Below are 16412 nucleotides of genomic sequence, written 5' to 3' on the forward strand. Positions count from 1 at the left end.
AAACATATTTCTAAAGGTGCTGTTGACTTGAATCTTAAATTTTTCTCGGATGTTGGTAACAACCAAAGAAATCCATATATGCAAAGAAAACAAATCTAAGTAGTTTACAAATTTAGTTATGCGTAATAAAATGAAATGACACAGGGAAAAAGTATTGAACACATGAAGAAAGGGAGGTGTACAAAGGCAAGAAAAGCTCAGACAGCAGCTGAAATCTCTCAGTAGTTCTTCAGCAACCCTCTGCCCTTCCTCTGTGTAAATGAATATTAGCTCCTTCAGTCCAACATCCACATTAGCAGGATGATGATGATGAAACCATGAACATTCCAGCAAGACAATAATCCAAAACACAGGGGAAACTCTCAAATGGTTTCAGAAAAAAAATCAAGTAAATTCACAGTATATAGTTTTTTTTATTTAAACTGAAATGGCTATCAGTTTTTTCAAACGGTTTGAGTCGTATTAACTTATTGGGTTTTGCAGTACTCAGTTATTTTGGGTTCTTTTCATTTACTTGGTTTTACTGTGCTCAAATTGCTTCATTTACTCAAATGAGTTCACAGTACTTATTTGGATAAGTTTTTGAACTTAAATGATTTGTTGTTATCGGTTTTCTTAAATGGTTTGAGTTACCTTAACTTTTTTGGTTTTATAGTGTACATGTACATGTTTATGATGTTAAAAAAGGTAAGCTGTAACATTTAGATGAGACAGATGTAATGTGTGCGACAGATCAATTCTAAATTTAAGCTTTTTTACTCAATGGTTTAAACAAAAGAAATGTACAATATTACATGGAAGAATGAAATAAACATTTATATTATTCTCGTTAAACGAAAACAATGAGTGCAAGCCAAACCAAAAAAATTAACAAAACAAAACAATCTTTAAGTCTAAAGTCTAAACTAGGTGACAAAAATATCCTCCTGAGAGCCAAAGAATTAAAAAAAAATTTTTGTTGCTTTTTTGTGATTTCCTTCATCATTTTGGTTAAAAACAACTTAGAGTTTTTACGTTTTGTTTTTATTTTTTATTTTACAGCATGTCCACTGGACCATAGGACCATTTTAGTTGCCAACGAGAGCCAAACTCAGACAACAAAACTGTACAGGAAATGGCTGTAAATGGATATTAATCCAACAATAATGTAACAAAACAAAACAAAAGCCATTTTTTTTCCTTTTGTTTTGAAATTCCTTGAACAGTTTAGTCTGAAAGAGAGCCGAACTCAAACAAACAAACAAACAAACAAACAAACAAAAGAAAGAAAGAAGTGATGTTAATCCAAAACAAACTCAACATAAAACTGATTTAAAACTGTCATTCTTTAATTGTTTCTAATTGTCTAATTGTCAGACTCTAAGTCAGAGTCTCCATCATGTTATGAAGAATCCTCTCTGCTTCAGTTCTGCCTCTTCAACATGCAGTCATTAATTACATTAGGATGGTCCTGGTGTCCACTATAGTTTACATTTTGTAAAATCTTTTGACACAAACAACAGCTTTGAAAGCGAAATGTTTTGCTCCTGACAATTTAATAAACAAATATTTGTAATAATAATTGTAAAAAACATTTAAAAAGCAAAAATTTACATGCCTCTCTCCTTCCCATAAAATGTGTTTGTTTGTCTGCCGGCATTTTTAGATGCAGTGTTAGAAGTGGTTCCTAGCATGCCAGCCAATCAAATGGCTTATTACTAGAAAGCCCAGGATGTCCTCCTCAGGACTGAAAAACTTACGAAAATACAAGGTCCTCTACATAGAAAGTCAATGCTTTGGGAAGTTAAATATTGATATGAAACTGATATATCTTCAGTGCACACGACACCCGATATAAACTAATTAAACTACAAAGCTCAAAATTACACAGAGTGCAAAACACTCAAGCTAAACTATTTGGTGGAACCAAGAAAATTAAGGGCCTACTCACACTATGCTATCCGTACCGTGCCCAGGCCCATTTCCCGGATCGTTTAAGAAGTGTGAATGCGCTGCGGCAGCGGTTCACTTGGCCAGGCCCTGGCCTGGTTGGAAGAGTTGTGCCTGAGAGCGGTTCACTTGGGCTTTGGCGCAGTAAGCTTGTGTGTGAGTGCAAAACGCGCCCGAACCTGAAAACGAGACGTGACTTTTAAGAGACTGTTTCATACGGATTTATTAATCATTCTTACCATTCAGGGAACGCAAACTGGCGTAGTTTATGTAAGACGCAATCCCCTCACTGCATGAGAGCTGCGAACCTTCAGCAAACCTCCTAATTCCTGCATCGCGAGGACTTCATGATTGTTTATGAGTGTCAAAAGTGGCTGATCTGTTCGGCGAAATATCTGACTGCGTGTCACCGCATCCCTAAGGACTAAAGCGATATAACTAGATAAATATCTACTTTGCTGAGCGAGAGCGCTTACTGAACAGCGCAGCATCGATGACGTAAGCGTGCCCAGGCCCGATTGTAATGTGAGTGTGAGCCACATTACCACACATGGTAAGCTACCGAGCAAACTGACCACTCCAGAAAAGTTGTTTAAAGGAAAAATTAAAAAAACTGACCATCAAAATAAAGTGTGACCAAATATTCTGAAACAGCATTGCTTTTTTAGAATGAGAATAGGAATATCACAGATACAGAAAGGGATTCCTCCTCCCTTATGGACAGAATACCACAAAAACGCCTATGTCAGACACAAATTTCAGCTGCCATGCATTTGTGATAGCAATGCTAACAAGTCATGTTGCAATCATGTGCTGATGGTGTGTATGTGTGTTCAGATTAATATGTAATGTCAGGAGGGTGGCGCTATGACTGACAGTTCAAGATATGTGGATATGAATGCTGTTCTTTCAGCCGAGAACAAAACCTGGAGGAAAAAAAATAGAAAATACAGATCGATTCATTAGCCAAGAGTCAGAGTTCCTGAGAGACAGCAATCTCAAGTGAGTCCTATTGATTTTCTTTTTCAATTATGTAGTGAAAGGTAAATCACAGTCAGTGGCGTTTAAAAATGAGGAGAATAAACACAAACACCAGAGCGAATATTACACTAGCGACTGCCACACAGCTCCTTGTGTAGGCCTGTTATCGATTTAAAGACGTTGTGTGTGAATTATGTGTGGGTCTCAATGCAGGAGTGTTAGAGTCTGTTTTTTGTGCTTGTGTTCAGAGAGGTGCTTTGGAAAGTAGGGTTGGCTGTTTAATGGGTACAATCATTTATGCACTTCATTATAACTTTAACTTTTAAATCTAATTTTCTTGCAATTCTTTCTTCTTTTCTTTTAATTGTGAGCTTGTATCTCACAATTTTGACTTATAATCTTGCAATTCAGTTTTTTTCTCTGATCTGATAAAAAGTATCTACAGTTTTGATCTAAACTTGCCATCAATATCTTGTATTTCTGACTTTTTTCTCAGTATGTCACAATTTCTATTATATGTATGCTTCTGATTTATAACTAACAAACCTGACTTCTTTAGTCTGAAATGATTTCATATCTCAGAAATTTGACTTTATCTCTAACAATTCTGTCATTTTGATATGTTTTGTGACTTTTTTATTTTATTTTAAAATGTTCTGAATTGTGTGACATTTTTCATTATTTAAAAAACAATTTATATTTAACTTTATATCTCGTAATTTTGACTTGTAAACTCACATTTCACATGTCACAATTCTGATTTCTTTACTTTGAGTTGTGACTTTGCATCTCACAACTTTCGTGTGTACATTTTGTTCAACCCATATCTTATATTTTTGACTTTGTACCTTAGAATTTGCCATACACAAACCTGCAATTTATAGCTTGAATTTCTGAGTTTTTCCCTTGAACTAGATCTTTGTCTTGAACTTTGTTTTTTATCTTTATTGTGACGTTGTATCTCCCAATTTCTACAATTTACAATTCATATCTCATATTTTTCCTGAATTTTTGTCTTCCCAGCAAGCACACAACATCATAAGTTGTTAATATTAGGTTAGATTTAGGTTGGGATGTCAGGTGACAAAAATTCAAGTGTAGCCAACATCTAAAGACAACATTATTTTGATGTCCAATAATGACATTGATATTTGGTTGATTTTAGTTTGTGTTGGAAAGTGACCAAAATCTAACGTGGAGTCAACAGCTTAAACCAATAGCATATTGACATCATATACTGACATTTATTCGACAGTTTTGGCAATCAAAATACAATGTCTGACAGATGTCATAGCGATCATATTAGATGTTGATATTTGGTTGCTTTTAGGTTGCGTTGGAAACTGACCAAATCCAATGTCTTGGACACTGACAATAGCCTGACGTTTACGTTTTCATTTCCACCCCTAAATGCAACATCCCCACGACGTTGGGGTACAACGTCAATCTGATGTCATGTTGACGTCCTGTGCCTGCAGTGTGCTGTCTTGAAAATGTTCTTAGGAAATTGCAATAATTGAAAAAGAATCAGAATCGCGATGCTCACAATTTGAGAAAATAGAGAATATTTTAAATAAAAAAAATTTGAATTGCAAGATATAAACTCAGAACTTGAATGTTTTTCTGACTTGTATCTCTGTATTGTGAGATAAAAGTTTGCTATTGCAGTTTTATTTCATCAATTTTATGACAAGAAAGCCTTGTTGTTGAAAAAAGCATATGCTTGTATGTTTTGAAATATGGCTGCTGGTTTGAGTTGCCTTATTCTGGCTCTTATGCTGGAAAAGCTAGTTGGATAGGTGTATGATAAGCACATGCAGCTTAAACCACCTCATGAAATGAAAATCACCTATGATGAAAATCATCTTTTGTAAGTTGTTTGGACAGAACTGCTTGTAGTGTGTCCACAGTCATATCTGAGTAATAGAAACACAGTAAGTCTCTTTTTTAACATTTTCTGATGTAAAAAATAGGATGCAAATCCGAGGCCCACCACAACGTGACGAACAAGTGCAATTTTACCCGCCCAGCGAATTGATTGACAGACATATTAACATGACTCCATAGTAATGTGTATAATACATATCCAAAAGACAGAAGAACTAATGAAAAGCAACAGAGATTAATAGAAATGTTCAGCTCTCTGTGATCAGCTGCACCTCGACAATGAGCTTTACAAGTTTAAAACGTTTTTAAAACACTGCATATTTGTTATTAATTCATCACCACAGCTGCATGTCAGGACAATTATAAAAGAAGACGCTTCATTTCCAGTTTGTGGACTTAATTCAGGTTCATTTTGTACATTAACATTACGCATATCTGTAACAGTGTAAATGTTTTATTTTATTTTATTTTTACAGCAGTGTAAATTAACGTGTATCCTGTAACATTTGGCTTGCAAAAATAGTGCAAAGCCAAATGTATGTGTGAATTAGCTACTAAAAAGAATTATAATAAAAAAAATAGGGTATATCAACGCAATCTTATCATAGCTTTTTGATTTAGTGGCTAATTCTTATGAATTTATATGATCTAATTTGTACAATATAGTATGATTTGCTCAACAACCAATGACGGTTGGGTTTAGGGGCGGGGTTGTGTGCCACACCTTCTTTTTAAAATTGTACATTTTTGAATGACTGAACTTATGCGGTTCTGTTTATAAAATCGATGTTTTAAAAAACATAAGATAAAATCAGTTAAATAGACTTAACCATTCATCAAACCAAAATCAAATCAAATCCCTTTTATTGTCACATCATCAGCAGCACGTGTGCTATGATGAGTGAAAAGCTTAGGTGCTGGCTTTAGACAATACAAAATACAGATATACTGCACATACAATGTGCAAACACAATGACACTGCAAAAGCAACAACATTGCAAAATACAACAGCATACTCTCCAAAAAAACAGGACAATGTAAAATTGACAGCGATATGTACAATGAATAGGTGTCCACATAGTTGTGGGCAGTGTTGTTTCAAATATGGATTGGTTAAAGTGCAGTGCATGCTACATATTGATGGTGTGCAGTGAGGGGTATGAAAGAGTCTGTGTGGGGTGTGTGAAGTGTTCGTCAGCCTGATAGTCTGAGGTAAGAAGCTTTCCTTCAGCCGGCTAGTGCGTGACCGGATGCTGCGGAACCATCTGCCTGAGGGTAGCAGAGACATTTAGTTGTCCAAACATAAAGCATGATAAAAAAACATGATGATAACCGTCAGACAGGGGCGTCACCAAAAACTCTGGCAACCCCAATATGATTTTGCTGTCGATATTAATAATTTAAATGTACTTACTTAAATTTACAGTATTTCAATAAATAAATAAATAGCAGCGACTAAATTTTTGTGGATTGATTGGTGCTACTGACTTAGCTGATTCACTGCCCCTCCCCCTCCCTGATCATCGTTGACAGCGCGCACACACCATTAAAAGACTGCAATGGCAATCTAATATTTACCTTAAGGTACATCAATAGAAGAAGCTGCATTAATAAAGTGGCTCTAAAAGGAATACGGATAAATTATATTATTAGGGTCTGTATAGTGAGTGTGTGTATATATTAATGCCTTTTGTTCAGTTGGTTCAATTGTTTGTTTTATTAATTAATTCATTAATCTTTATTCATTTTAGACATGGCATATGCGGGATGTTGTAAATGAAAAATAACTGAAAAGCTATTTATATATATGAAAAACAGTTTTTAAAGTAAATAAAAATATTTATTTGGTTTCCACGTGTACTTGCTGAACTTATTCAAGGAAAAATTGCAATATTTCAAGAGTAATTAATTGAATAAATTAAAACCACATTATTTCATTTACCAGAAACAAAAATATAACATTACACTGAATTCATTATTTTGTCGTGTGCCACCCAAAGATTTAGTGTGGCCTCTTCTAGCCACCCCTAAAAAAAATTTCTGGGGGTGCCACTGCCTTCAGGATCAGCAGACTAGTACAGAAACTCCATTGAAAAAACTTGAGTAAATGAAATTATAATATTTTAAATGGCGTGGAAAAATAGAATTAAATGCAGTGCTTCTTGGCTTTCTTGTACATTCTGAGACCTGCTTCATATCAATCAGGCATGAAGATCATTGCTTTTTAAAGAAAACAGACCTTAAACACGACAATTTTGTAACGGCATACAGTACAGTTCTCTGCAAGCACTTTAACTGGGTTACTAAAAAATGTAAAAGTCCTTCTGCATATACACTATTATTAACTGCCATGAGAAACCATGGCATATTTGCATTTTATTCACATCTGACCGTTCTATGATGTCGACGCATTTAAAGTAAAAAAAACAATCAACAGTACTCTGATTGTAAAAAATGCAATAATAAAAAAACAAAAATCATCAGTATCACTAGCCTGCACCATTGAGGAATCTGCTTTAAAGACCTAAAAACTAGCTTTAAATTACTATACAACATAAAGGTCCTTGGTTATCTTGTACCTCGACGGTATTTGGTAATTTCTTGTTAATGTGTTTATTTTGAATAACTTTTAATATTATAAAATAGCCTGCCACAAATATCAGTGAAGCATCCGCATTGTTGTGGCAACATTAGAGTGAGAAGAATTGCTCTAAAATGAAGCACTTCATTGTGAATTAAACTGCCTTTAATGCTTTTAATGCCCGCGTTCTAATGGGTTCATTTGTGTGTCAGATTGTGTGGGTGGATTCAATAAACAGGTACAGAAAAAAACGAAAGGAAAATAGGCTGAGTGTTTGTGAAATGCTAATAAGAATTAAACGAGGACGTCTAGTAATTTTGATAATGATAATAGGTAACACTCGCCCTTTCATTTTTTGCCTCTACGAGTCAAACAAACACACAATTTGATTAGAAGATGCACGTATGTTGTCAGGTTGAATTCAGATGAGGTGTTTTTTGGGGGGAATGGAGGGGGGGCACTGGGATGATATTTTGAGACTGAATTTTAAGGTTTTGCTGGATGCATATCTTTCTTCTGCCAGGCGATGGCGCTGCTTTCTCTATGGCTAGACCTGTTTTTTTCCACACAGTTCTTCAGGAAATAAATTGCACCACTATGTGTGCTATTATCAACATTTCACTACAGTAATATATTAGTTTAAACTTATGAGGCTATTTAGGAATGTTTACAATAATAAAAAAATAATAATCATACATTTTCTAAGAAAATTTAAACTTTTTATAATAATGTTTACTAAATACAAAGGTTTAATAGGTATTTCCAAACCCTTCGACTTTGAAGAAAAATAAATAAATATATGATAAAAAAATCCTGAAGTAAAATAATTGTTTAAAATAATAAAAGTTACATCAAAATATTATATTAGTATGAATTATTATAAAGTTATTAATATTACATAAATAATAATGCACAGTGGAATGAACCGCCAACTCATCCAGCATATGCTTTGCGCGGCGGATGCACTTCCAGCTGCAACCCATCACTGGGAAACATCCATACACACTCATTCACACTCATTCACTGGTACCGCATGTCTTTGGACTTGTGGGGGAAACTGGAGCACCTGAATGATATTTTTTAAATAACAGTTTTATTATATCTTATAAAAAATATTACTCCCAAAAACTTTTCAGAATGTTTACAACAACAAAAATAATAATAAACACTGTATTAAAGATTAATCCAAATGTATTATATTTATTATATTGCGTTAATTACAGAAGCTTTACAAATTTAGTTTTTCTAATAAATATCGTCAGCTCTACTTTTTATTTTTAAATCATTATTTGTTTTATTTTAAAATTGTAAACATTTTTTCAATTAAAGTGGAACAATTTGTGCAACCACAACTCACGCCCAAACATACTAAACATCAATATGTTTCCTCATTCACCAAACAAAAAACCTTGTCCCTCATTTGTGTGTGAGATGAACTATATCTTGTGGTTCAGACTGTTTTTCCCCCAAAGACAGAAGCCTGTCCTTGTCCACGCTCAGTTAATTCCTGCAGCCGCTGCTGTAGCCTTCATGCTGGATGGACACACAACCAGACACAAGAGCCCATGTTGTAAAAAACATCTTTTTACTAAAATATATATTTTAGATTTATGCTACATACATTTTGTAAGGAGTGACATGGTGGCTCAGGAGTTAGCACTGTCACCTCACAGCAAGAAGGTCGCTGGTTTGAGTCCCGGCTGGGTCAGTTGGAATTTCTGTGTGGAGCTTGCATGTTTTCCCTGTGTTGGCGTCAAGTCAAGTCAAGTCGGCTCTATTGTCATTTGAACAAAACAGTGCAGTACACAGTGAAACAAAACAATGTTCCTCCAGGACCAAGGTGCTTCAACAAACAACATAAATTGACAACATAACACAGAACTGTGTACTATTATAAAAAAGTAGAGAATGAAATAAAATAAATAATAACTAAAATAAAAATAAATAAAATAAGAAAAAGAGCGCAAAGTGCGGTTTTTGCAACATTTAGTGCATCTTTGGGTGTGGGTTTTTCTCACGGTCCAAAGTTCTATGGGTGAATTAAACAAATTAAATTGGCTTTACTGTGTGTATGAGTGTTTCCCAGTACTGGGTTGCAGCTGGAAGGGCATCCACTGTATATAAAATATGTTGAATAAATTGACGGTTTATTTCGCTGTGGCAACCCCTAATGAATAAAGGTACTAAGCCGAAAGAAAATTAATGAATTATTAATTATTTTGTAAGTATGCTCAATAAAATCAAAAATGTATTTCTTTTCAATACCAAAATATGTTTGAGAATGCAAATAGAAACCTAAAGTATACATTATAAAAAAATAAAGAATTTTTTACAAGAACATGCAATCTAATGTTTAGTTTAGTAAACCAGCAGTGTAATAAAAGTCTAAAAATATATGTACACTGTTAACAATGTCCTTGACAATGTACAGTAAGCACAGTAACTTACAGTAACAATTGTCCTACAGCAAAATGTAGTTTATATTACTGTTAAATACTGTGTAATTTACAAAAAAATAATACCAGCATATGATTTTAGTCTGTTAGAGTGGCAGTCAAGAAAAGATATCCCAATGTGTGTGTGTGTTGATTCCTTTTTGTGGGTTTAGACATTACATAAAAGTTTTCTTTAAATGTAATACTTTTTTTTTTTTAAATAACGAGGCAAACACATTTAAAATGTTTATAACTATAAAAAAATATAGATTTTCAGTAAAATACAAAAAATTGTTAGAAAAAAAAATATATATACATATTATAGATATTTTGAAATCTAGATGACAGCATGCCTCAGTTCCAAGGTCAGCTGGAGGAGACCTGTGTTTCCCTGACTCAAGATATAACCGGATGAAAGGAGGAGAACAAATAAAGGTTGGAGAGAGTAAGAGTGAGTGAGATAGAGAGAAAGAGAGAGAGAAAAATGCTTTGCAAACATGCAGTCAGAAAGAGAAGAGCACGACTGGGGAAGCCCAGAAATAGCCTGGCTAATGTTTCTCCTGCATCACCAGTGAAATTCATGAAAGCAGCAGGAGGAAAATATCAGCTTCTCTGCTTCTGTCTCACATCCATACGATCATGTCTGGAGAGGAGGAGGAATACGCAGGCAGCCTTTCAGAAATGCAGCCAGATGTGCTTTCAGATAAATACAGAATTAATGAGATTAATGAATAAGTGATTCCTGTTGACATCAAGCGTGATCACTATAATAATTATTATGACTTTATATTATTCACAACAGATGAAAATATTTTGTTTATTATCCAACATAATATGTTGCAGTTTTGCGTTCTGTCGCTTTAAATGGTTGAGCTTGTAGAAATCGGTGGATTCTGATTGGCTGTCAACATTTCTTTTTGTCAGCATCCTTATATATAACAGCAATATTTGTGTATATTAATGTCTACAACAAAAGTCAATAATTTGTCTATTGAATACATGTTATTTTTGTCATTCATTCATTCATTTATTCTCTTTTAGCTTAGTCCCTTATTTATCAAAGGTCACCACAGCAGAATGAACCATTAACTATTTCAGCATATGTCAATCAATCAATCAATCAATCAATCAATCAATCAATCAATCAATCAATCAATCAATCAATCAATCAATCAATCAATCAATCAATCAATCAATCAATCAAAACAATCAAAACAAACAAAAAGCCAATCAATCAATCAATCAATCAATCAATCAATCAATCAATCAATCAATCAATCAATCAATCAATCAATCAATCAATCAATCAATAAAAACAATCAAAACAAACAAACAAACAAACAAACAAACAAACAAACAAACAAACAAACAAACAGCCAACCAACCAACCAATCAATCAATCAATCAATCAATCAATCAAAACAAACAAACAGCTAATCAATCAATCAATCAATCAATCAATCAATCAGTCAATCAATCAATCAATCAATCAATCAATCAATCAATCAATCAATCAATCAATCAATCAATCAATCAATCAATCAATCAATCAATCAATCAATCAATCAATCAATTAATCAATCAATCAATATATTAATCAATCAATCAAAACAAACAAACAAACAAACAAACAAACAAACAAACAAACAAACAAACAAACAAACAAACAAACAAACAAACAAACATCCAGTATGTTTATGAACTTCCAGCTGACACAGAATATTGAGTAGGGACGGGGCTTTCTTTCATCATTCATTCATAGCAAACTAACGGTATGAGAGGGTATTAAGATGCAGTTGCTATGAGAACCCTCAGGTTATACTCAACAGACGGAACTCCCAATTTTTTATTTATTTTTTATTTATTATTCACCTTAAGAATATAAATGTAAGCTAGCAGAATAAGCATTGAAAAAATTTGATTTCTTAATATTTTTGGAACATTCTTGGAATGTTGATAGAATAACATTCTTAGAAAATGAATAAAGAACATTAATATAACATGAATTATGTGAAATCATTTAGTATAATATTATTATTATAATATATATATATATATATATATATATATATATATATATATATATATATATATATATATATATATATATATATATATATATATATATATATATAATAATGAAAACAGTAACAGACTCCACAAAAATGAATGATAATATTTTATTTGTTATAAACACACACATGTTTTTGTAGTGTGGCTTTAAATTTTAAACAAATGTTTAAAATGGACAAAATCAAGTCCCAACTCTTTACTTGTTTGAGAAGCCATTTTACTTGAATATATATTCATATACACTCACTGGCCACTTTATTAGATACAACTGTCCAACTGCTGGTTAGAGCTAATAGAAAGGCAACAGTAACTCAAATAACCACTCATTACAACCGAGGTATGCAGAAAAGCATCGCTGAACGCACAACATGTCCAACCTTGCGGCAGATAGGCTACAGCAGCAGAAGACGTGCCATGTCTTGCCTTTGAGCAGGATAACGCACCATGTCATAAAGCGTGAATCATCTCAGACTGGTTTCTTGAACATGACAATGAGTTCACTGTACTGAAATGGCCACAGTCACCAGGTCTCATTCCAATAGAGCACCTTCGGGATGTGTTGGAACAGGAGATTGGCATCATGAATATGCAGCCGACAAATCTGCAGCAACTGCGTGATGCTATCATGTCAATATGGACCAAAATCTCTGAGGAGTATTTCCAGTCACTTGTTAAATCTATCCCACGAAGGATTAAGGCAGTTCTGAAGGCAAAGGGGGTCCAACCCCGTACTAGTAAGGTGTACCTAATAAAGTGACCATCAGTGTATATTCAATATTCGTGCAGAGGGTATCAATGTGGTGCAGTGGGTAGCATGATCATTTCAAAGCAAGAAGGTTGCTGGTTTGAGCCTTGGCTGGGACAGCTGGCATGTCTGTGTAGAGTTTGCATGTTCTCCCCGTCCTGTGATCGTGTGGGTTTCCTCCGGGTGCTCCGGTTTCCCCCACAAGTCTAAAGACATGCGCCGTAGGTGAATTGGGTAAGCTAAATTGGCCGTAGTGTATGGGTGTTTCCCAGTGATGCATTGCAGCTGGAAGGGCATCAGCTGTGTAAAACATATACTGGATAAGTTTGCGGTTCATTCCACTGTGGTGACCTCAGATTAAAAAAGGACAAAGTCGAAAAGAAAATAAATAAATATGTGTAGGTGCAGATTTCAGCACCTGCTGTTGGACAGCTCATTTGTCTTTACTAAACACACACAATTAATGAAAAATTCCCATTGATGTAATGATTTTTTCTGTACAGACTATATACAGTATAGGGACATATTTAGCATTTTTACATATACTACATTTATTAGTCGTTATTCTCATGGGGACTAAAAAAAAAAAAATCCCCACTATTACAGCGTCAGGAATGCAAGGAAACACACACACACACACACAGTGATTGTTTTTTTACATAACAGATACAAATTTGTTTGTATCCTGCAAATGGCACGTGCATGCATGCGTGTGTGTGTGTGTGTGTGTGTGTGTGTGTGTGTGTGTGTGTGTGTGTGTGTTCGCTTGTTGGTTTGATGGATCACCATGTGTGACTCTCCAAGGTTTGGACATCTGTCCACACAGCTGTTGCGGCTGTTCTACTGTACTTCATTATCAAAGTTTAATAGTGTTGGTCAAATCTCTCTCAGTCTAATTTTCAAAGCCGACACACAATAGAGGCCAATGAAGCATCTTTTCAGTCATGATAAAATGCTTCAGATTTAAAGTCCCTGTAAAATCAAAATAACGCTTTTTAGATGTTAGTATCAGTAGGAGAGTCTTAAGGATATCTATAAACTAGTGTGCTCCAAAACATAAACTAAATTCCCATACAGATGAGGATTGCAAAAATGAAGATGAGAAGTTGCTTCTCCAAAAGCTTGCAGTTTGTCACTTCCGCCTAAATGGATCAATGATTCTTCAGTTTCTCACAAATCTTTCATTCAATCAAATGCTTTCTAGTATCTGACATGCCCCGCCCTCTTAAAGAGGCTATTGCTATATGCGCTTATATATATCAAGCACTCTCACTGGCAGAGCTGTGATAAAATAAACCCAGGCTCATTCTGAAAACGTACCACTGTATACATTTCTGGAGACCATTAAATACGTCAGAAGAGATACGTTTTTTTTACTGTTTTTGTTTTCGTGAATCCACCTGTGTACACCGCTGTGTATGTTTTTTTTGAGATCTCAAATTTCTCTCACGAGTGCCATTCGCACCTGTTGTTCTCTTGTAAATCCACCAGAGGCCGCTGTTGACTGACTGACTCACTGACCCACCATCCCCAAATAATATTTTAAAAAGCACGATTGACCCAAAAAACCCACTACCCTAAACCCAACCGACAAATTTAAAATTCAATTCAGAAAAAGAAAAGCCCTCGCCTGATTTTCACCACATTCTCACCCTGTTATTTACTTGTTTATTTTATTATTGGCTTCTGTTTTTGTCTTACCCGCTTTCTGGAACTTTTCTTCACCGGACTCAAACCCCATTGTCTTGGTCTTTTCCTCTCTGCATCTCAAGTCCATCAACGTACATGGCGAGCTAATTGGACAAACTGTTACCAGCCAGAAAGCCGTCTACACGGAGGCAAGTGGTCAGCTGGTAAGTGGCATTCATTTTAAAAAGAAAATGCAGCCATACGTACTTCTGGATGCATAATTCACGATCTCCAGAAATGTATATAGGGCTACATTTTCAGAATGAGCCTATGTTGGATAAAATCGATACGCTATTGGCTGTTTTTTAAGTGGGAGGGGCTGTTGTAGGTCCCACCTTGTCTTTATGTTTCACTTCAAATTACGTCACACATCAAACAAAAATACACATTTTAAAGCACTTCACAGAACCTTTTTGTACTGATAGCTCTTTAATATTTTGTACTTTTTTTCTACAGCCACATACTCCATGTCAAAAGTTTTTAAATATTTTACATTTGCATTTATTTTCTGTTGCATAACTTCTATTTGTCTATAATTTAAATTGTTATTGTTATTGTTATTATTATTATTATTATTGTTATTGTTGTCATGATGACACAGTGGTTCAGTGGTTAGCACCATCGCCTCACAGCAAGAAGGTTGCTGGTATGAGTCCCGGCTAGTTGGCATTTCTGTGTGAAGTTTGCATGTTCTCTCTGCGTTTGCGTGGGTTTCCTCTAGGTCCTTCAATTTTCCCTACAGTCTAAAGACATGCGCTATAGGTGAATTAAATAAACTAAATTGGCCCTAGTGTATGAGTGTGAATAAGTGTATGGATGTTTCCCAGTACTGAGTTGCACCTGGAAGAGAATCCACTGTGTAAAACATATGCTGGATAAGTTCGCGGTTCATTCCACTGTAAATAAAGGGCCAGAGCGAAGAAAAATTTATGAATTTTGTTGTTATAGTTTTATGGTCACGTAATGGTTCTGTAAGCATCAGTTAAGTCAATGTTAGCAGCTGTAAGATTTAATTGTGGGGAAAACTTGATAATGTTAAGACTTTTTCAGCTAAGTTCACTTGACATATCGCGAATCTGCTAGTGGAATGATGACGGGTAGGATTTTTATTATTATTATAGCAGAGTTTTCTTATCCTATAAGATAGAGCTGCACGATTAATCGAAAAAAGATCGTGATCTTGATTCGACCCCTTAGACCAGGGGTCACCAACCTTTTGGAAACTGAGAGCTACTTCTTGGGTACCGATTAGTGTGAAGGGCTACCAGTTATTAAATAACACATTTTTCTTAATTTACTTTTAATTATAGGTTATTATTAATAATTAATAATATTCATCTATGTGAAGACATTGATCATGTTAATGATTTCTCACAGTTGTTGTCAACAATGATTTAACAAGTTAGAGAAATATCAATATGCAACACTTCATTTGTCTGAAATTGTTTTTAAAGTTTTTTTTTCTTAAAATATGTAACTTAAAGTAATTTTCAAATTTACACCAATGCAAGTGTGATTTAAAAAGAATACCTATAAAAATATTAGATGCAGCTTCTCATATGTGGTGCTATGGTGAGCTATTTTTTTTAGAACAGGCCCGCGGGCAACTCATGTGAACCTGGCGGGCCACGGGCACCATGTTGGTGACCCCTGCCTTAGACAATCTTAATCAGCATTTCTACGATTCTGCCAATTAAATTTTCAAGTTAAGGAGAGTCTTTGCATGAGTCTTTTCATTGTTTCACACATGTTGCTTAGCGACATGGACACCTCCAAATGATGATTAAAGAGTCACATACTGTATTTATATGGTATAATTCACCTAAAAATGTCATTTTTGTCTTCATATATTACTGTATTCGAGGCCCGGAAATCACATGTGACGTGAGCTGCTGACTGTGCGGGCGCGCCCTACTTAATGATAAACACGCGCACGTCTACTTTAGTGAACAGAAGATGCATAGGCTGTAAGTAACAAGTAATAAAGTTCTAATTAATATTCAGGCACAGAGTGATCGTTTGAGAGCCACGCGAAGTATGAACAGCACTTAGCAGCGAAAATGAAACCGAAAGCGTACACATCATTCAAATA

This window comes from Danio rerio, chromosome 24 (assembly GCF_052040795.2).
Source record: "Danio rerio strain M-AB ecotype USA chromosome 24, GRCz13ab, whole genome shotgun sequence".
NCBI classification, from domain to species: Eukaryota; Metazoa; Chordata; class Actinopteri; order Cypriniformes; family Danionidae; genus Danio; species Danio rerio.